Source organism: Salvelinus fontinalis, chromosome 3 (assembly GCF_029448725.1).
Source record: "Salvelinus fontinalis isolate EN_2023a chromosome 3, ASM2944872v1, whole genome shotgun sequence".
In the NCBI taxonomy this organism is placed as follows: Eukaryota; Metazoa; Chordata; class Actinopteri; order Salmoniformes; family Salmonidae; genus Salvelinus; species Salvelinus fontinalis.
In genome coordinates this window covers 1,691,185-1,711,533 of record NC_074667.1, presented here as the reverse complement: position 1 = coordinate 1,711,533, position 20,349 = coordinate 1,691,185, and the positions used below count along the sequence as shown (strand labels likewise).

Below are 20,349 nucleotides of genomic sequence, written 5' to 3'. Positions count from 1 at the left end.
CTGCGAAGACCACTGGCCACGGCAGTTCACAGTTCTCTAGCAAGCAGGGAGAGTAGTTGATGAGACTTAATGGAAACAGCGCATAGTTTTTATCATTTGGTTTTAAGACTTCCCCAACCCGTTGCCCTAGCTACTCAGAATGAATAGTGAAACTATGAGATCAGGTTGGTGTTTTGACTCAATCGATAAAGTTCCATATCAGGATATCATTATTTTTTTTTTAAATTTAAATACATCGTATCGTTTAGACTATCGCAATATTATTTTTGCGCTAGTTGGCTATACCTGCACCATTTCTATTTCCATGACTGATCAAAACTCCTTTTTTAATGTCTCTCTCTTGACCTGACCTTAGGAAGCCACAGTTAGCGAGGGACTGCTCTGTGTGTGTATGTGTGTGTGTGTGCGTGTGTGGGTGTGTTCCGCGCCTCTGTGTGTGCTCACGTGTGTCTGTGTTTAACCCATTTACGTAACAGAGGAGGTCCTTGAGTTCAGTTGAATTTAAAGACAGAGAGAGAAGCAGAGAGGGGAAAAGGAGTCAGGGAAGGGGAGAACGAGAGAATGCTGCCAGAAAAGAGAGATGAGCTGTAAATACGGTGTGTGTGTGTGTGTGTGTGTGTGTGTGTGTGTGTGTGTGTGTGTGTGTGTGTGTGTGTGTGTGTGTGTGTGTGTGTGTGTGTGTGTGTGTGTGTGTGTGTGTGTGTGTGTGGTGTCAGACAGGGAGGAATCTGCAGTACTTGATCTGCTGTGCTGCTCCCCACATCAAACACCAGCTGGGCTTCTCAGTTAGTCTGACCCCTGAACCCTCGCCTGCTCCAGCCACCCCAGAGACAAGCCTCTTCACAGAGAGAGAGGGAAGGAAGGAAGGAAGGAAGGAAGGAAGGAAGGAAGGAAGGAAGGAAGGAAGGAAGGGAGGGAGGGAGGGAGGGAAGGAACGAGGAATGGGGAGAAGAGGGGGGTTTAAATTCAGCCTGCTGACACTGCCCCTGGTACACAGTACAGTAGACTTATGCAGCAATGAAAAGAAAGAAAATAAAACATATTGGCTGCTATACACATCCAACATTAGTATTTTACACACAACCGTAGGATATTCCTCACCTAACTGTACGGACAAAGACTCCCAGCTAAAACCTTACACATACACCCAAGTGTAAACCTGCAAACACACATGCAGGCACACACCCTCATCCCTTCATTCCCCATCCCCCGGTACCTGTCCAAAACCCTGCTGTTTCACAGCTTCACTCCCTGAATGCTAAATCCATAACTTATGCGCTGACTGATTCTCATTTAGTCTTTGGCATTAACATTAAGGACGAATGGAACATTTTCTTGGCCCCAGAACATGGATTTTTTATTTACATTTTAGGTGATTTCTTTTTCCTTAAAGGTGGTCTTTCTTACATTTCAATGCATCGTATTTTTAGCTGGCGGATATAAGTCCTTGACAAAACATCAAAGAGAGTGTGTGTGTGGACTGTGTATGAGTCACTGTAAACGTGGATGAGAGAGTGAGTGTGTGAGCTCGACTGTGTGTGTGTGTGTGTGTGTGTGTGTGTGTGTGTGTGTGTGTGTGTGTGTGTGTGTGTGTGTGTGTGTGTGTGTGTGTGTGTGTGTGTGTGGTGTCCACAGTGAGTAATCATGGCTGCAGAAATCTACTGTCATTAAAAGGTCTTTAAGTTTGAATCCCATAGACCATTGTTCTCTGCTGTCAACTCAACTTATCAAAACTTATTATGGGTCAATGTGTTGACAGTATGCATGTGTGTGAGTGTGTGCGTCTCTGAGTGTGTGTTTGTGTGCGCACGTTTTGTGTATGTGTGTGTGTATGTGTGAGAACACACATTTTGTGCATGTGCGTGTGTGTGTGTGTCTCTCTCGGTGTGTGTGAGTGTATAAAGCGGCCCTTGACAGCCATTGGGGGCGGCGGTGGCTGGGCCGGTGTGTTTGCGTTGGCAACGGTTCAGCATTCCACATTCCTCTGTGATATTCAGTACTGTGACCTCAGAAAACCTTCCCTGTAGAGGAGCTCCCTCTCTCTCTATCCCTCTATCTCTTTCTCCCGCTCTCTCTATCCCGCCATCGCTTTCTCCCGCTCTCTCTCTCTATCCCTCTATCTTTCTCTCTCCCTCTTTCACTCCTCCTTCCTTTCATATCACAAATAGAGTGATCATCTCACATTCTCTCTCTCCTCCCTCTTCATTTGTGCTTTCCTACTCTCTCTCTCAGAGTTTAAGGGTCTTTTGTTAAACTTGAGGATACCGTAACTCTTGTCACATTACTAGTAGAATTCCCTTTACACTGTGTTTCTGCAACAACCATCCCAGCACTCAGAGAGAATCTAACCAGTGTTTTTGACAAGGTGCATCTCTCGCTCTCGACTTTCAGAAGACTAGCTGAACAGGCACAACACTCTCTCTCTCTTGCTCTCTCTCTCTCTTTCTCTCTCTCTCTCTCTCTCTCTCTACGTCAGCTTACTCCCCCTCTTCTCTAGACCACGCCTCTCTCTCCCTCAACACAGTTCACCTGAGGTGACCCCACACCCTGCCCCCTCCTCCTTGTTTGCTATGCTGCAAACAACCACACACACTTACGTCAAACACACTGCCAGCACACCTGCACCGAGAGAGGGAGAGAGAGGGGGGGATGGGGGGAGAGAGAGAGAGAGAGAAGGAGGGAGAGAGGGGTTGAGAGAGGGGGGAGAGAGAAAGAGGGGTTGAGAGAGGGGGAGAGAGAGGGGGAGAGAGAGAGAGAGAGAGAGAGAGAGAGAGAGAGAGAGAGAGAGAGAAAGGGAGAGAAATAATGAGATTGAAAGAAAAGGAGAGAAAGCAAAGAAAAAGTAAATGGAAAGTAGAGAAGAGTCTCTAGCAGAAACACCTGGGGTCTTTACTTTATTTCCCCCCCAAACAAACACACTGACCTGTTAGAATAATTGTTTATAGATACTAGCCTACTAAACTAGGCTATATAGGTTTAGTCTCTGCTGCTCCTCATACTGGAACTAACTGTACGGAGCCTACAACCCATTCTAACCCATTGGGAAGTCACACAGCCTAGTGTACGGAGTTATCTGAGGACTCAGGGTGGAGCAGGGATGTTATCTACCAGTCCTTTGCCCTATCTCAAGTGGCCCTTTTCATGGGTTGATTGTACAGCAATAAACACAAGAAACCACTACAATCATCCATATAAACAGATAGAGAGAGTCAATGACGGAGGAAATGGAAGTCATTAAGTCAATGGACAAAGTTAATATGTTGTAGAGTATCTATGTGTAACCTATTGGTTTTAGGTCCAGCCTAATTCACCTTGAACTCTCTTGATATGTTCTGAGAGTGAACGAACCGTGTCTGTGTGTCTGTCTCTGTGTGTCTGTGTGTTGCACTTAACCCTAACTGCTAACGAAAGTCGCTTTGGATAAGAGCATCTGCTAAATAAATAAAATGTCAAATGTAGAAAGTTATCTTGATCACATTTTCCTGAATTACACCATCTGCGGTGAAGTATACATCAGTTATTGAACCAGTAGACAAAGAGACATGTGGCCACACTAATGTCCAATCCATGATGAAAGACAAACAGGGAGAGAGAGGCAGAGGTCGGAGTAGGGGATTTGACCGGGAGAGATGGTGAGTGGGTAAAAGTGATTGTGTACGCGTAGAGGGATTGTGTGTGTGTATGTACACGTGGAGTGTGTGTTTGTTTTACACTGCGTCTAAAAGTGTTTGTGTGTGAGAAAAAGCTAACGAATATTATCGTGTGTGTGTCTCTCGTGTGTTTGTGTGTGTTTCTTCTCTGCGTCAATGTATATGTGTCTCTCTCTCTTCTCCGCGTCAGTGTGTGTGTGTGTGTGTGTGTTTGGGATTAAGAGCTTCACCCCTGGACCTCTAAATTAGATAGGGGATTATAGGAACACATCCGCCACCTGCCATTTTAAACCCAGCAATTACAACAACAACCTTTAATCAACAACAACAGTCACCCAGTCAAGACAAGCATCACACACACAGTCCTTCTTAACCAATACCCAGTACTATGTGTGTGTGTGTGTATGTTACTATCTGATCATCATCATTGCCCCAGTACATTGATAGGGGATCAGGTGGGGATTGGGGGATCGTCAGCACCTGGTGCTAGCATCCTGTTAGCTCTAATGTTACCTCTAACTTACCTGTCTAAACTGTCTGCCCATGGTTTGGACTATAGACTGCGACAGACCGTTGATAGGCCTCCACCCACTCTGGAGGGTTTAGGTGACAGTGAGACAGGCGATACCAGGTGTAACTGAGGACACTGCCTTGTTGTACCTGTCCTGTGATGACTGAAAACAAACAACCCAATGAACTCAGACACCTCAAACATTCCTGAAATACAAGAGAAGCAGTTTCTCAGAGGTGGGAAAAGTCCCCAGTTGTCCTACTTGAGTAAAAGTTGTAATCATCTTGTACTCTGTTACCATCGCTTTGGAAGGCAATTGATATATCTGGTACTGGAAATAGCTTTAGTTTTCTGGTAGGACTGTAGGACTGCTTTAGGTTAAAGACTGACCAGCCCTCCGGAGCTGGCCTTGGCTCTGCCTGCATGGCCCCAACATCATCCAGCAGCGTGGTCAGTCTGGAAGGGAGATTGGTTGGTCCGTAGGGAGGGTGGATGTGGTCGAGGTTTGTTTGCAGACGACTGCATCGCGCCAGACAAATAAAAGCAAGGCAACACAAACAAAACAGAACCGGGACAATTCCGCTGCGTGTCATGAAACAGCGTGTGGATGTGAGACGGAAGACACAGCCGGTTAGCAACCTAACTACACAACACAAAACCCACAGACAGACGCACACACAGGGCAGCAAGGAAACGAAATCATGTTATTTTTCATGAACATCTCGAGAATCAAAAACATTTCAAAAGTGCCTGTGTGTAGCCAGAAGAGAGAGAGAGGGAGAGGGAGAGGGAGAGAGAGAGAGGGAGGAGAGAGAGAAAAAGAGAGAGGGAAGAGAGAGAAAGAGAGAGAGAGAGAGAGAGAGAGTGTGAGAGAGAGAGGAGAGCATCGCTGTCCAAAACCACAGATACAAATTTACCTCAAATAAGGCCCAGATTTATATAATTCCGACTCATGTTGTTTCTAAAGACCAAGTGCCACCTTGAATAACCACTTTTATGGGAGAGAGAGGGAGGGAGGGATTGAGGGAGGGCAGAGAGAGGATGAGAGAGAGGGAGTGAGAGAGACGGGGAGCGAGAGAGAGGAAGGTGGATGAAATAAGATAGCATATCCTTCTCCTGTGTCAAATTGTACAGGATTCTCGTGCTACATTGTGACTGCTTCTCAACTTTATGTCTTCTGCAACTTTGGCTCCTGTACTATAGGCTGGCAGAGCAGAAAGCACACACTGGTTCCTGTTATGGATCACTTACACACACAGGTTTCTGTTATGGATCACTTACACACACACACAAACAGGTTCCTGTTATGGATCACTTACACACACACACACACACACACACACACACACACACACACACACACACACACACACACACACACACACACACACACACACACACACACACACACACACACACACACACACACACACACACACACACACACACACACACACACACACACACACACACACACACACACGTTTCTGTTATGGATCACACACAGTATCTCCTTACACTTCTCAGATGACAGAGCTGCTGTATTCATGCCACAGGGTTTACTAGGAGTGGAAACCACACTGGCTTTGCCATTACTAACAGTGATAAAAAAGGTTTCTTCAAATCAAATCAAATCAAATGGTATTTGTCACATGCCCTGAAACCAACAGGTGTAGACCTTACAGTGAAATGCTTACTTACAAGCCCATAACCAAAAATGCAGTTTTAAGAAAAATACCTAAAAAAAGAAAATAAATAAAAGTACCAAATAATTAAAGAGCAGCAGTAAATAACAATAGCAAGGCTATATACAGTGGGTACCGGTACAGAAGCTCTTTCCGGTAATACGAGACGGTAGCAGCAACATTATGTACAAAATAAGTTACAAACAATGCGAAAAAACTAACAAAATAGCACGGTTGGTTAAGAGCCAGTAAAAGTCAGCCATCCTCTCCAGTGCCATTTCTTTCAAACTTTCAAACTTCTTGGACCAGTTCAAGAGGGTTAGCTGAAATAACAGCATATTTGACAGCAGAACTAAAACAATATTAAAGTTGTATTCCTACATCATGAAATAAGCTACTCAGTTGTGTTGGGGAAGCTACCAATTACTTCACACTGGAAGCTCTATTCCGTTTATTTTTATCCTAAAAACACTCCCTAGTCCTTGCCGATGACAAGCATACCCATAATATGATGCAGCCACCACCATGCTTGAAAACATTAAGTGGTTCTCAGTGATGTATTGTGTTGGATTTGCCCCAAACATAATGCTTTGTATTCAGGACATAAAGTTCATTTATTTTCCAATTTATTTGCAGTTTTATTTTAGGCATGTTTAGGAGCATATTTATTCTGTACAGGCTTCCTTCTTTTCACTCTGTCAATTAGGTTAGTATTGTGGAGAACTACAATGTTGTTGATCCATCCTCAGTTTTCTCCAACCACAGCCATTAAACTCTGTAACTGTCTTAAAGTCACCAATGGTGAAATCCCTGATTGGTTTCCTTCCTTTCCGGCAACTGAGTTAGGAAGGACGCCTGTATATTTGTTATGACTGGGTGTATTGATACACCATCCAAAGTGTAATTAATAACTTCACCTTGCTCAAACGGTTGTTCAACGTCTGCTTTTTTTTATTTACCCATTTACTAATAGGTGCCCTTCTTTGCAAAGCATTGGAAACCCTCCCTGGTCTTTGTGGTTGAATCTGTGTTTGAAATTCACTGCTTGACTGAGGGACCTTACAGATAATTGTATGTGTGGGGTACAGAGATGAGGTAGTCATTCAAATATTATGTTAAACACTATTACTGTACCTCTGCACATTGACTCGGTTCCGGTAGCCCCTGTATATAGCCTTGTTATTGTTATTTTATTGTGTTACTTTTATTTAGATTTTTTATTTTATTTAGTTGATTTTGTAAATATTTTCTTAAAACTGCATTGTTAAGGGCTTGTAAGTAAGCATTTCACGGTAAGGTTTACACCTGTGGTATTCGGCGCATGTGACAAATAAAATTTGATTTGATTTGATTGATTTGATTTGAGTCCATGCAACTTATTATGTGACTTGTTAAGCTAATGGTTACTCCTAAATGTATTTAGGCTTGCCATAACAAAGGGGTTGAATACTTATTCACTGAAGACATTTCAGCTTTTCATTTTTGATTAATTTGTAAAAATGTCTAAAAACATAATTCCACTATGACATTATGGTGTATTGTCTGTAGGCCAGCGACACAAAATCAGGCTGTAACACAACAAAATGTGGAAAAGTCAAGGGGTGGGAATACTTTCTGAAGGCACTGTAGATCACTACTCAGGTCATAGTTTCTTCCCTTAAAACTCCCAATCTGTTCAACTTCTGACGGACTAGAAAGTCTGTGATGGACTAGAAGGTTTTGTGACGGACTCTGGTCAGGAACCAGTGTTTTGGCCGGCCCAGCGCTACCCCTCTGTGGTAAGCAGGGAGTCCCAGCTGGAGAGGGGTTCGGCTGGGGAGCTGCACCACATGGGGTCCACTGTCCTGTCCTGGGCTTACCCTGGGACTCAGGCCTCATCTGTGTGTGTGCAGTGTGTGTCCGTCCTGTGTACTGTGTATGTGGGTGTGTGTGCGTGCGTTCATGTGTGTACTGTGTGTGTGCGTGCGTTCATGTGTGTACTGTGTGTGTGCGTGCGTTCATGTGTGTACAGTGTGTGTGCGTGTGTGTTTATGTGCACCAGGTGCTGACTGGGGATCAGGTGGCCAATGTGTGGGATTGTAGAAACAGCCTGGGGAGAGTGTGACGGGAGAATGTCACACACACACATTTAGTCTCCTTTCTCCCTCTCCTTTCCTCCCTCCTTTCTCCCCCTCCTTTCCTCCCTCCAACGCACACTCCCTCTAACACACACTCCCTCCATCACACTAGCATGTGCATCACATTCAATGTGAGGGTTTTGGGAAGGCAGAAATGAACCCAGCTGATTCTCACTAGCATTGTATGGAATACTAACCTCTACTTACACACAGAGTATTACAGTGGTACCATCACCATCTATGTACATGTACCAACACAGAGTATTACAGTGGTACCATCACCATCTTGGGACATGTACCATCACATAGTTTTACAGTGGTACCATCACCATCTATGTACATGTACCAACACAGAGTTTTACAGTGGTACCATCACCATCTATGTACATGTACCAACACAGAGTTTTACAGTGGTACCATCACCATCTATGGATATTTACCATCACAGAGTATTACAGTGGTACCATCACCATCTATGGATATTTACCATCACAGAGTATTACAGTGGTACCATCACCATCTATGGATATTTACCATCACAGAGTATTACAGTGGTACCATCACCATCTATGGATATTTACCATCACAGAGTATTACAGTGGTACCACCTAGAGGTCGACCGATTATGATTTGTCAACGCCCATACCGATACCGATTATTGGAGGGCCAAAAAAAGCCGATACTGATTAATCGGACGATTTTTTAAATTTATTTGTAATAATGACAATTACAACAATACTGAATGAACACTTATTTTAACTTAATATAATACATCAATAAAATCAATTTATCCTCAAGATAAATAATGAAACATGTTCAATTTGGTTTAAATAATGCAAAAACAAAGTGTTGGAGAAGAAAGTAAAAGTGCAATATGTGCCATGTAAGAAAGCTAACATTTAAGTTCCTTGCTCAGAACATGAGAACATATGAAAGCTGGTGGTTCCTTTTAACATGAGTCTTCAATATTCCCAGGTAAGAAGTTTAGGTTCTAGTTATTATAGGAATTATAGGACTATTTCTCTCTATATACGATTTGTATTTCATATACCTTTGACTATTGGATGTTCTTATAGGCACTTTAGTATTGCCAGTGTAACAGTATAGCCTCCGTCCCTCTCCTCGCTCCTACCTGGGCTCGAACCAGGAACACATCGACAACAGCCACCCTCGAAGCAGCGTTACCCATGCAGAGCAAGGGGAACAACTACTCCAAGTCTCAGAGCGAGTGACGTTTGAAACGCTATTAGCGTGCACCCCGCTAACTAGCTAGCCATTTCACATCGGTTACACCAGCCTAATCTCGGGAGTTGATAGGCTTTAAGTCATAAACAGCGCAATGCTTGATGCATTGCGAAGAGCTGCTGGCAAAACGCACGAAAGTGCTGTTTGAATGAATGCTTACGAGCCTGCTGGTGCCTACCATCGCTCAGTCAGACTGCTCTATCAAATCATAGACTTAATTATACCATAATAACACACAGAAATATGAGCCTTAGGTCATTAATATGGTTGAATCCGGAAACTATCATCTCGAAAACAAAACGTTTATTCTTTCAGTGAAATACGAACCATTCTATATTTTATCTAACGGGTGGCATCCATAAGTCTACATATTCCTGTTACATTGCACAACCTTACATTTACATTTAACATTTACATTTAACCTTAAATGTTATGTCATAATAACGTAAAATTCTGGCAAATTAGTTCGCAATGAGCCAGGCGGCCCAAACTGTTGCATATACTCTGACTCGGCGTGCAATGAACGCAAGAGAAGTGACACAATTTCACCTGGTTAATATTGCCTGCTAACCTGGATTTCTTTTAGCTAAATATAAAATATATATTTAAAAAAATATATACTTCTGTGTATTGATTTTAAGAAAGGCATTGATGTTCATGGTTAGGTACAGGCGTGCAACGATTGTGCATTTTTCGCAAATGCGCTTTTGTTAAATCATCCCGTTTGGCGAAGTTGGCTGTCTTTGTTAGGAAGAAATAGTCTTCACACAGTTCGCAACGAGCCAGGCGGCCCAAACTGCTGCATATACCCTGACTCTGTTGCAAGAGAAGTGACACAATTTCCCTAGTTAAAAGAAATTCATGTTAGCAGGCAATATTAACTAAATATGCAGGTTTAAAAATATATACTTGTGTATTGATTTTAAGAAAGGCATTGATGTTTATGGTTAGGTACACGTTGGAGCAACGACAGTCCTGTTTCGCGAATGCGCACCTCATCGATTATATGCTACGCAGGATACACAAGATAAACTAGTAATATCATCAACCATGTGTAGTTACAGTTTTTTACGATTGCTTACACACTAAAATGTAACTTTTCCCACAATTAGCAAAACCTGACACTCAAGGAGCAAAACACAAGGCTAGATTTGCACAACTGTAAGCACATTGTCAGCTTCACACTATTTGCAAAACATTACACACAGTGATTTGCAAAACACTAAAACACACTTGTATACATCAGACACAGAAGTATATCATGATGTCACTTCCTTGCAATTCCAAAGCACTGACTGTCAAATTACCACACCTATGAGCCAATCTGTTAAACACAGCCATCAGGTGCACAAACACATGATCGCTAAATTGTAGACACACCAATCAGGTTTAAGCACTATAAAAATGCAGCAGGTAGGTTCACCTGCCTTCAACCGAAATGGAAGGAGTCAGAAGAAGAGTGAGGGTGAGAGGAGGAGTACACAGAGGAGGAGAAGGAGGTAGAGGAAGAGGCAGAGGCCGAGCCAGAGGTTGAGGAAGACCTGAAGCAGGAGGAGAACGTGCACAAAGAAGAAGAGGACCAAACTTATCAAATGACATTCGTGCAACACTAGTGGACCATGTTGTGAACCACGGACTACAGTTACAGTAATCAACCGCTTATTGTATGCACCATATCAGCACTTGTGATACCCCTTCCTGTGACATTGTACAGTAAGTTACATGTATTATTCTCTACATAGGATTGAGGGTCGGGAACGACAAGGAGGAAGGGGGCCCATATTCACGCAAGAACAAGAGAGATAATAAACATGGTTTTGGCCAGTAATGCTATCAGGCTCAGAGAACTACGAGCCAACATTATCGGTGACCAGGCCATTTTCAATAATGTCCACCAGGTCTCAGTCAACACTGGCACGCATCCTGAAAAGACATCAGGTTCAAATGAAACAACTTTATCGAGTGCCTTTTGAGCGGAATTCAGAGAGGGTCAAACGGCTGCGGCATGAGTATGTGGAGGTTTGTATTGTTCACTTTAGCACTGTGATGTTGCATACTGCACACATGACTTCTTTACATTGACTGTATACTAGACCTATCCTGAACCACACAATCTAGTCTTTCACTGTATTTCAGGGAGTTTTGCAGATGGATGCTGAGGAAATCCTGCATGAATTCATATATATTGATGAGGCAGGGTTCAACCTCACAAAAGCAAGAAGGAGAGGAAGAAATATCATTGGCCACAGGGCTATAATCAATGTCCCAGTGCAACGTGGGGGTAACATCACCCTTTGCGCTGCCATTTCACAGCATGGGGTTGTCCTCCGTCATGCCAAAATGGGCCCTTACAACACACCTCACATTCTCGCATTTTTGGACCGATTGCTCCACATCGTCACAGCAGGTAATGAAATGCACCAGATGCAATACACGGTCATCTGGGACAATGTGTCATTCCACCGCTCTGCTTAGGTCCAGAACTGGTTTCAACACCATCCACAGTTGACAGTACTATACCTTCCACCATACTCTCCGTTTCTAAACCCTATCGAAGAGTTTTTCTCTGCATGGCGGTGGAATGTTTACGATCTCCAGCCCCAGGCTCAGGTACCCCTCATTCAGGCCATGGAGGACGCCTGTGATCAAGTCGACGCCGCAGCTGTGCAAGGATGGACTCGACATTCAAGACGGTTCTTCCCGCGTTGTCTTGCTAATGACGATATTGCTTGTGATGTTGATTAAATTATCTGGCCAGATCCAGCTAGGCGAAGAGATAATGTATAGTATGTTTACTGTAGTATTTTCTGTACAATATTTTCAGTTTTTTTCAGATTATTTTTTATGTTTGTTGTTGTTGTTATTTACTGTAATTGTAAACTGTACTGGATACAGTATTTTACATTTGTCTGTTGTTTGCTGAGCTAACAGTGTTATGCAAACTACTGTAGTAGCATGAAAACTGGGACATGTTTTGTTGTGATTCTCCATGTTGACATGTTGACTGATTTGGGTATATGGAGAGAAATAAATGATATTTTCCTCAGTCTGCAGCATTGGTCTTGTGTAGTGTTTGTATAGTTGCACTTTCTCTGTGTACTTCATTTACAGTACTCTAATCACTGACAATTAGACTTGCTAAAAGTGTTTTAGGTTAGCAACAGCAGTGTGTAACTGGTTCAAAAAGATTGAAGTCATATGAAATGTGTGTGTTTCGTATGGTAACAAAATATTATTTTATGAAGTCGTGTATAGTTTTGACAAAAGTGTTCCATTTTGCAAATGATCTGAAGTGTTGTACTACTGTGGTGTAGGGTTGTGCTAATTGTGTGTAGTGTTTTGACAAACCGGGCCCTGTTTTCAAAATTGTCCTTCAACAATTGAAAAAAACTGTAACTAGTGATGATGATTGATTCATTGATTGTTTTTTATAAGATAAGTTTTATGCTAGCTAGCAACTTACCTTGGCTTCTTACTGCGTAACAGGCAGGCTCCTCGTGGAGTGCAATGTAAGGCAGGTGGTTAGAGTGTTGGACTAGTTAACCGTAAGGTTGCAAGATTGAATCCCCGATCTGACAAGGTAAAAATCTGTCGTTCTGCCCCTGAACAAGGCAGTTAACCCACCGTTCCTAGGCCGTCATTGAAAATAAGAATGTGTTCTTAACTGACTTGCATAGTTAAATAAAGGTTTAAAACAAAAAAAAGGATTTCCGATTGTTGTGAAAACTTGAAATCGTCCCTAATTAATAGGTCGACCTCTAGTACCATCACCATCTAGGGATATTTACCATCACAGAGTATTACAGTGGTACCATCACCATCTAGGGATATTTACCATCACAGAGTATTACAGTGGTACCATCACCATCTAGGGACATTTACCATCACAGAGTATTACAGTGGTACCATCACCATCTAGGGATATTTACCATCACAGAGTATTACAGTGGTACCATCACCATCTAGGGATATTTACCATCACAGAGTATTACAGTGGTACCATCACCATCTAGGGATATTTACCATCACATAGTATTACAGTGGTACCATCACCATCTAGGGATATTTACCATCACAGAGTATTACAGTGGTACCATCACCATCTAGGGATATTTACCATCATAGAGTATTACAGTGGTACCATCACATAGTATTACAGTGGTACCATCACCATCTAGGGATATTTACCATCATAGAGTATTACAGTGGTACCATCACATAGTATTACAGTGGTACCATCACCATCTAGGGATATTTACCATCATAGAGTATTACAGTGGTACCATCACATAGTATTACAGTGGTACCATCACCATCTAGGGATATTTACCTTCACAGAGTATTACAGTGGTACCATCACCATCTAGGGATATTTAACTTCACAGAGTATTACAGTGGTACCATCACCATCTAGGGATATTTACCATCACATAGTATTACAGTGGTACCATCACCATCTAGGGATATTTACCATCACAGAGTATTACAGTGGTACCATCACCATCTAGGGATATTTACCATCATAGAGTATTACAGTGGTACCATCACATAGTATTACAGTGGTACCATCACCATCTAGGGATATTTACCATCATAGAGTATTACAGTGGTACCATCACATAGTATTACAGTGGTACCATCACCATCTAGGGATATTTACCATCATAGAGTATTACAGTGGTACCATCACATAGTATTACAGTGGTACCATCACCATCTAGGGATATTTACCTTCACAGAGTATTACAGTGGTACCATCACCATCTAGGGATATTTAACTTCACAGAGTATTACAGTGGTACCATCACCATCTAGGGATATTTACCATCTACGGGGATTGTCCACACTCAAGAAACAACAGTTACAGTCTATGAGCTTTAATTAAACCAATACATCTGAGTAGTTTATACAAATGAAGAGACTAACGCACTAGTGCTCGGAAACTGGATCCATACTAATGCTCAGCATATCATGATGGCTCCTGCTTCAAATCAACATGCATGCAACTGAATATTTATATGTGACAGAGAGCCACAGCACAGTTCAAAATCGTATAGGCTCATGTATTATACATTGTGTGTGTGTGTGTGTGTGTGTGTGTGTGTGTGTGTGTGTGTGTGTGTGTGTGTGTGTGTGTGTGTGTGTGTGTGTGTGTGTGTGTGTGTGTGTGTGTGTGTGTGTGTGTGTGTGTGTGTGTGTGTGTGTGTGTGTGTGTGTGTGTATGTGTGGGAGGAAGGCAGCACCAACTGGGCACAGTGCCATGGCCACATCAATATGCGCGCTGGTGAAATGCTTCCCCCATGCTACACGGCAGACCCCACTTTCGTAGGCCTGCAGTGGGAAAGGTTATGCATGCATCCCAAATGGCACCCTGTTCCCTACATAGTGCACTACTTTTGACCAGGGCCCATATAGAGAATACGGTGTCAAAAGTAGTGCACTAAATAGGGAACAGAGTGGCATTTTAGACCCAGACTACGTCAGCGGATATGGAGATGGAGCAGAGTTCTCATAGCAGGGTTAGCCTGCAGCCACACCGAGGTCCCTGCCAGACCAGCCCTGAACACCTGCCCCAGCAACACCCCGGTGGCACCGCCGGCATGCCAGCCAGTCACCACCGCTGCCCTGGATACCACCCAGCCAAGGTATTCTGGGAGCCCGCGGTTGCCATGGAGGCAGCCAAATTAGGGTCCAATAAACGTGAGGAACAGATTGTCGGGGGGGGGGACACGTTGGAGTGGCGAGACAGAGAAGAGGGGGGTAGAGGGGGGGTTAGGTGCCATGGCAACCTAGATCATATTGTGGTTCTGATCTGATGTACATACTGCGTATTGATTGATTGATTTATATATTTAATGACTGTTGAACTAAAAAAATTAAAAAGAGCCTAATTGACTATGTTTAACCAGTGTTTAAGAAGTAGAAGACGAGTCAGAAATTAACTGTTAAAAGCCGCTCTACCTGGGTGTTTCTGTCTCCCTGTGCTGTACTGTCTACCTGGGTGTTTCTGTCTCTCTGTGCTGTGCTGTCTACCTGGGTGTTTCTGTCTCTCTGTACTGTGCTGTCTACCTGGGTGTTTCTGTCTCCCTGTACTGTGCTGTCTACCTGGGTGTTTCTGTCTCTCTGTGCTGTACTGTCTACCTGGGTGTTTCTGTCTCTCTGTGCTGTGCTGTCTACCTGGGTGTTTCTGTCTCTCTGTGCTGTGCTGTCTACCTGGGTGTTTCTGTCTCCCTGTACTGTGCTGTCTACCTGGGTGTTTCTGTCTCCCTGTGCTGTACTGTCTACCTGGGTGTTTCTGTCTCTCTGTGCTGTGCTGTCTACCTGGGTGTTTCTGTCTCTCTGTGCTGTGCTGTCTACCTGGGTGTTTCTGTCTCCCTGTACTGTGCTGTCTACCTGGGTGTTTCTGTCTCTCTGTGCTGTCTACCTGGGTGTTTCTGTCTCCCTGTACTGTGCTGTCTACCTGGGTGTTTCTGTCTCCCTGTACTGTGCTGTCTACCTGGGTGTTTCTGTCTCTCTGTACTGTCTACCTGGGTGTTTCTGTCTCTCTGTACTGTCTACCTGGGTGTTTCTGTCTCTCTGTGCTGTGCTGTCTACCTGGGTGTTTCTGTCTCCCTGTACTGTGCTGTCTACCTGGGTGTTTCTGTCTCCCTGTACTGTGCTGTCTACCTGGGTGTTTCTGTCTCTCTGTACTGTCTACCTGGGTGTTTCTGTCTCTCAGTGCTGTGCTGTCTACCTGGGTGTTTCTGTCTCTCTGTACTGTCTACCTGGGTGTTTCTGTCTCTCTGTACTGTGCTGTCTACCTGGGTGTTTCTGTCTCTCTGTGCTGTCTACCTGGGTGTTTCTGTCTCACTGTACTGTGCTGTCTACCTGGGTGTTTCTGTCTATCTGTACTGTCTACCTGGGTGTTTCTGTCTCTCTGTGCTGTCTACCTGGGTGTTTCTGTCTCTCTGTACTGTCTACCTGGGTGTTTCTGTCTCTCTGTACTGTGCTGTCTACCTGGGTGTTTCTGTCTATCTGTACTGTCTACCTGGGTGTTTCTGTCTCTCTGTGCTGTGCTGTCTACCTGGGTGTTTCTGTCTCTCTGTACTGTGCTGTCTACCTGGGTGTTTCTGTCTATCTGTACTGTCTACCTGGGTGTTTATGTCTCTCTGTGCTGTCTACCTGGGTGTTTCTGTCTCTCTGTGCTGTCTACCTGGGTGTTTCTGTCTCTCTGTACTGTCTACCTGGGTGTTTCTGTTTCTCTGTGCTGTGCTGTCTACCTGGGTGTTTCTGTCTCCCTGTGCTGTCTACCTGGGTGTTTCTGTCTCCCTGTGCTGTGTTGTCTACCTGGGTGTTTCTGTCTCTCTGTGCTGTCTACCTGGGTGTTTCTGTCTCCCTGTGCTGTGTTGTCTACCTGGGTGTTTCTGTCTCTCTGTGCTGTCTACCTGGGTGTTTCTGTCTCTCTGTGCTGTCTATCTGGGTGTTTCTGTCTCTCTGTGTTGTCTACCTGGGTGTTTCTGTCTCTCTGTGCTGTGCTGTCTACCTGGGTGTTTCTGTCTCTCTGTACTGTCTACCTGGGTGTTTCTGTCTCTCTGTACTGTCTACCTGGGTGTTTCTGTCTCTCTGTGCTGTCTACCTGGGTGTTTCTGTCTCTCTGTGCTGTCTACCTGGGTGTTTCTGTCTCTCTGTGCTGTCTACCTGGGTGTTTCTGTCTCTCTGTGCTGTCTACCTGGGTGTTTCTGTCTCTCTGTGCTGTCTACCTGGGTGTCTCTGTCTCTCTGTGCTGTCTACCTGGGTGTCTCTGTCTCTCTGTGCTGTCTACCTGGGTGTCTCTGTCTCTCTGTGCTGTCTACCTGGGTGTTTCTGTGTCTCTGTGCTGTCTACCTGGGTGTTTCTGTCTCTCTGTGCTGTCTACCTGGGTGTTTCTGTCTCTCTGTGCTGTGCTGTCTACCTGGGTGTTTCTGTCTCTCTGTGCTGTCTACCTGGGTGTTTCTGTCTCTCTGTGCTGTGCTGTCTACCTGGGTGTTTCTGTCTCTCTGTACTGTGCTGTCTACCTGGGTGTTTCTGTCTCTCTGTACTGTCTACCTGGGTGTTTCTGTCTCTCTGTGCTGTGCTGTCTACCTGGGTGTTTCTGTCTCTCTGTACTGTCTACCTGGGTGTTTCTGTCTCTCTGTGCTGTCTACCTGGGTGTTTCTGTCTCTCTGTACTGTGCTGTCTACCTGGGTGTTTCTGTCTCTCAGTGCTGTGCTGTCTACCTGGGTGTTTCTGTTTCTGTGCTGTACTGTCTACCTGGGTGTTTCTGTCTCTCTGTGCTGTCTACCTGGGTGTTTCTGTCTCTCTGTGCTGTCTACCTGGGTGTTTCTGTCTCTCTGTGCTGTCTACCTGGGTGTTTCTGTCTCTCTGTGCTGTCTACCTGGGTGTTTCTGTCTCTCTGTACTGTCTACCTGGGTGTTTCTGTCTCTCAGTGCTGTCTACCTGGTTGTTTCTGTCTCTCAGTGCTGTGCTGTCTACCTGGGTGTTTCTGTCTCTCTGTGCTGTGCTGTCTACCTGGGTGTTTCTGTCTCTCTGTGCTGTCTACCTGGGTGTTTCTGTCTCTCTGTGCTGTCTACCTGGGTGTTTCTGTCTCTCTGTGCTGTCTATCTGGGTGTTTCTGTCTATCTGTACTGTCTACCTGGGTGTTTCTGTCTCTCTGTACTGTCTACCTGGGTGTTTCTGTCTCTCTGTGCTGTCTACCTGGGTGTTTCTGACTCTCTGTGCTGTCTACCTGGGTGTTTCTGTCTCTCTGTACTGTGCTGTCTACCTGGGTGTTTCTGTCTCTCTGTGCTGTCTACCTGGGTGTTTCTGTCTATCTGTACTGTCTACCTGGGTGTTTCTGTCTCTCTGTGCTGTCTACCTGGGTGTTTCTGTCTCTCTGTGCTGTGCTGTCTACCTGGGTGTTTCTGTCTCTCTGGAACACCATTGTCTGGTCTATTTATCCCATCTATCATCTGTCATCTATGTCTCCTTCCTAATTAAAACTTGACACTGTGGAAACATGCAAAAGGACGCATTAGCACCTAGTTTACACCCCGGTCCCTTGGCTCACAGTTCCCGGCATGCCGCGACACACACACAACACACACTCAAACTTCAGTGTCACACCGCTTCAACGTGTTGTCCCTGAGGCCCCAGAGTTCCAGTGGCAGTAACCCTGTCTCACTATCAAACTATTGAAAGGACTATCATATAGAAAAAAGAGTAACACCAACACCTTCCTTGGAAAAAACCTACCCGAAAATAATACACACTTTAACAGTTGCATCAGCTTCTACCCAGCACCCCCCCCCCCCCCCCCCCTTCCCAATCCAGTCTGCCTAACAACTAGGTCTACAACCCTGCCAAAAATACCCCCCCCCCCATACACACACACCACCCCCTACCAGATACAACATATACCATATCTAACAAACAATCCCTCTTTAAAACCATCCTATTGATGAAGACTCCCACCGGCTCTACCCTCTGCCACTATCACTGTCATACACACCACCAACCAAAAAACATACACCACCCACACACACACTCCTACCCACCCCCTATACACACACAACCTGACTCCCTACCCACCACACACACCACCCCCCCACACACACACACACACCCCTCCTGCCACAGTATAAAACTCACCCTGTTATCTAAAACAAGTGTTGGTCCTGAACCCTCCATGGTGTCCCCTGAACCCTCCTTTCTCTCCCCTCAGAGAAATCTCTCCAGTTCATCATGAATGGAGCCTTTTGAGGAGGAGAGAGCCTTGTTTCCTTCATAACCATGTATCTACCACCGTCCACTGGCCCGGTCGGGGTTTGTCTAATCCTCATTGAGGTTGAGGGACAGTAGAAGACACACAGAGGCAACGCACACGCACCACCACGTACAGCACACACACTCAAACACAGACGTTCATGTGTGTCCCCCCCATCCTGTTGTTCCCTATCCCGTTTCATCCCTCTTTCTATCCCGTTTCATCCCTCTTTCTATCCCGTTTCATCCCTCTTTCTATCCCGTTTCATCCCTCTTTCTTCTCCTCCGTCTAGTGTCCTAGATCTGTGTCCAAACTGATTTGAGGCGTACTCTCTTCCACAGACTTACTCTCTGCCAAATGATGATTCTCTGCCGTTTGCTCTGTTGTGCTGCTTTGCTCTTTAGCCCTAGCTAGCTACCACCCTCTCGCACGGCTAGGCTTTAAACCTCTCTCCTTCTCACGGCGTAACCAACACCAAATGATGCCCCTACCAAGGTTGTCTTCTAAAGTGGATTCTGAGAAGGAAGCAAAAGGAACAAGGAGAGAAAACAGCTCCTTGGAGAAAGAGAGAGATTGAGAGAGAAAATATACAATTACGGCGGTAATGATACCTGAATATCAGCCAAATCCCTATGATACATAATTTAGTGTATTTAAATGTAATATAATAATTAGGCCTTTGTTAAAATTCTAATCAATATGAAAGGTTAAAACAGTATTTGCTAATATTTTCACTAATTATCGCCCCTTGTCTATAATAACACACCTTGATTGAATGAACAGCTTCCACAGGATATATGAAGGTCAGAGAATTTATCAAAACAAAGGAAAACTAACGACAGTAAAATCTCCCGATTAACAACACCAAAATAAAGAGGGAAAATAAAACCTTTTCTTTCAGGATTTTTTTTCACCTACATTTTTCATTCCCGAAATTGTTGTTCGGAAACCTTTTTTTGCCACTGACAAACAGTTCAGTCGGTCCATGGTGCTAATGAGCCTTTGAGAGGGCATTCATCTGAACCGCGAAGAAGAATATAAACAAAAGGGGGACAACATAAAGAAAATAAAGAAAGAAAAGAAAGAGAGGATCAGAAGGACGGAGGTTGGCAAGGATAGTGTGTGAACATTTGGCATCTTCCACAGAGAGCAGCTAAGCTACATGGTGCCAGAAACCAACCGCCACCGACAACACCACTAGTATTCCTCTCACTTCTCACCACTAGACATCCCCCCAATCCTCCCTCCCTGAATTAAGACGACACCACTAGTATTCCTCTCACTTCTCACCACTAGACATCCCCCCAATCCTCCCTCCCCGAATTAAGACTACACTCATCACGAGTCTTCATTCTTTCATCCACAAATAAAAATATGATTT

At 44.4% G+C, this 20,349-nt stretch overlaps 1 long non-coding RNA gene across 3 annotated transcripts; it reads right to left on the bottom strand.

Moving 5' to 3' along the window:
- Positions 1-15,301: 15,301 nt before the first annotated feature.
- On the bottom strand, positions 15,302-18,504 carry LOC129835771 (uncharacterized). Of its 3 annotated transcripts, XR_008756518.1 has the most exons (10): positions 17,859-18,504; positions 17,699-17,796; positions 17,477-17,631; positions 17,340-17,406; positions 17,273-17,308; positions 16,535-17,241; positions 16,339-16,498; positions 16,107-16,271; positions 15,942-16,039; positions 15,302-15,905 (listed from the first exon to the last, which is right to left on the bottom strand). It is a non-coding gene; the product is annotated as an uncharacterized LOC129835771 (long non-coding RNA). The 3 variants fall into 3 exon arrangements; XR_008756516.1 differs by having other exon boundaries at positions 16,535-17,370; XR_008756517.1 differs by lacking the exons at positions 17,340-17,406; positions 17,477-17,631 and having other exon boundaries at positions 16,535-17,308.
- Between the last annotated feature and the right edge of the window lie 1,845 nt (positions 18,505-20,349).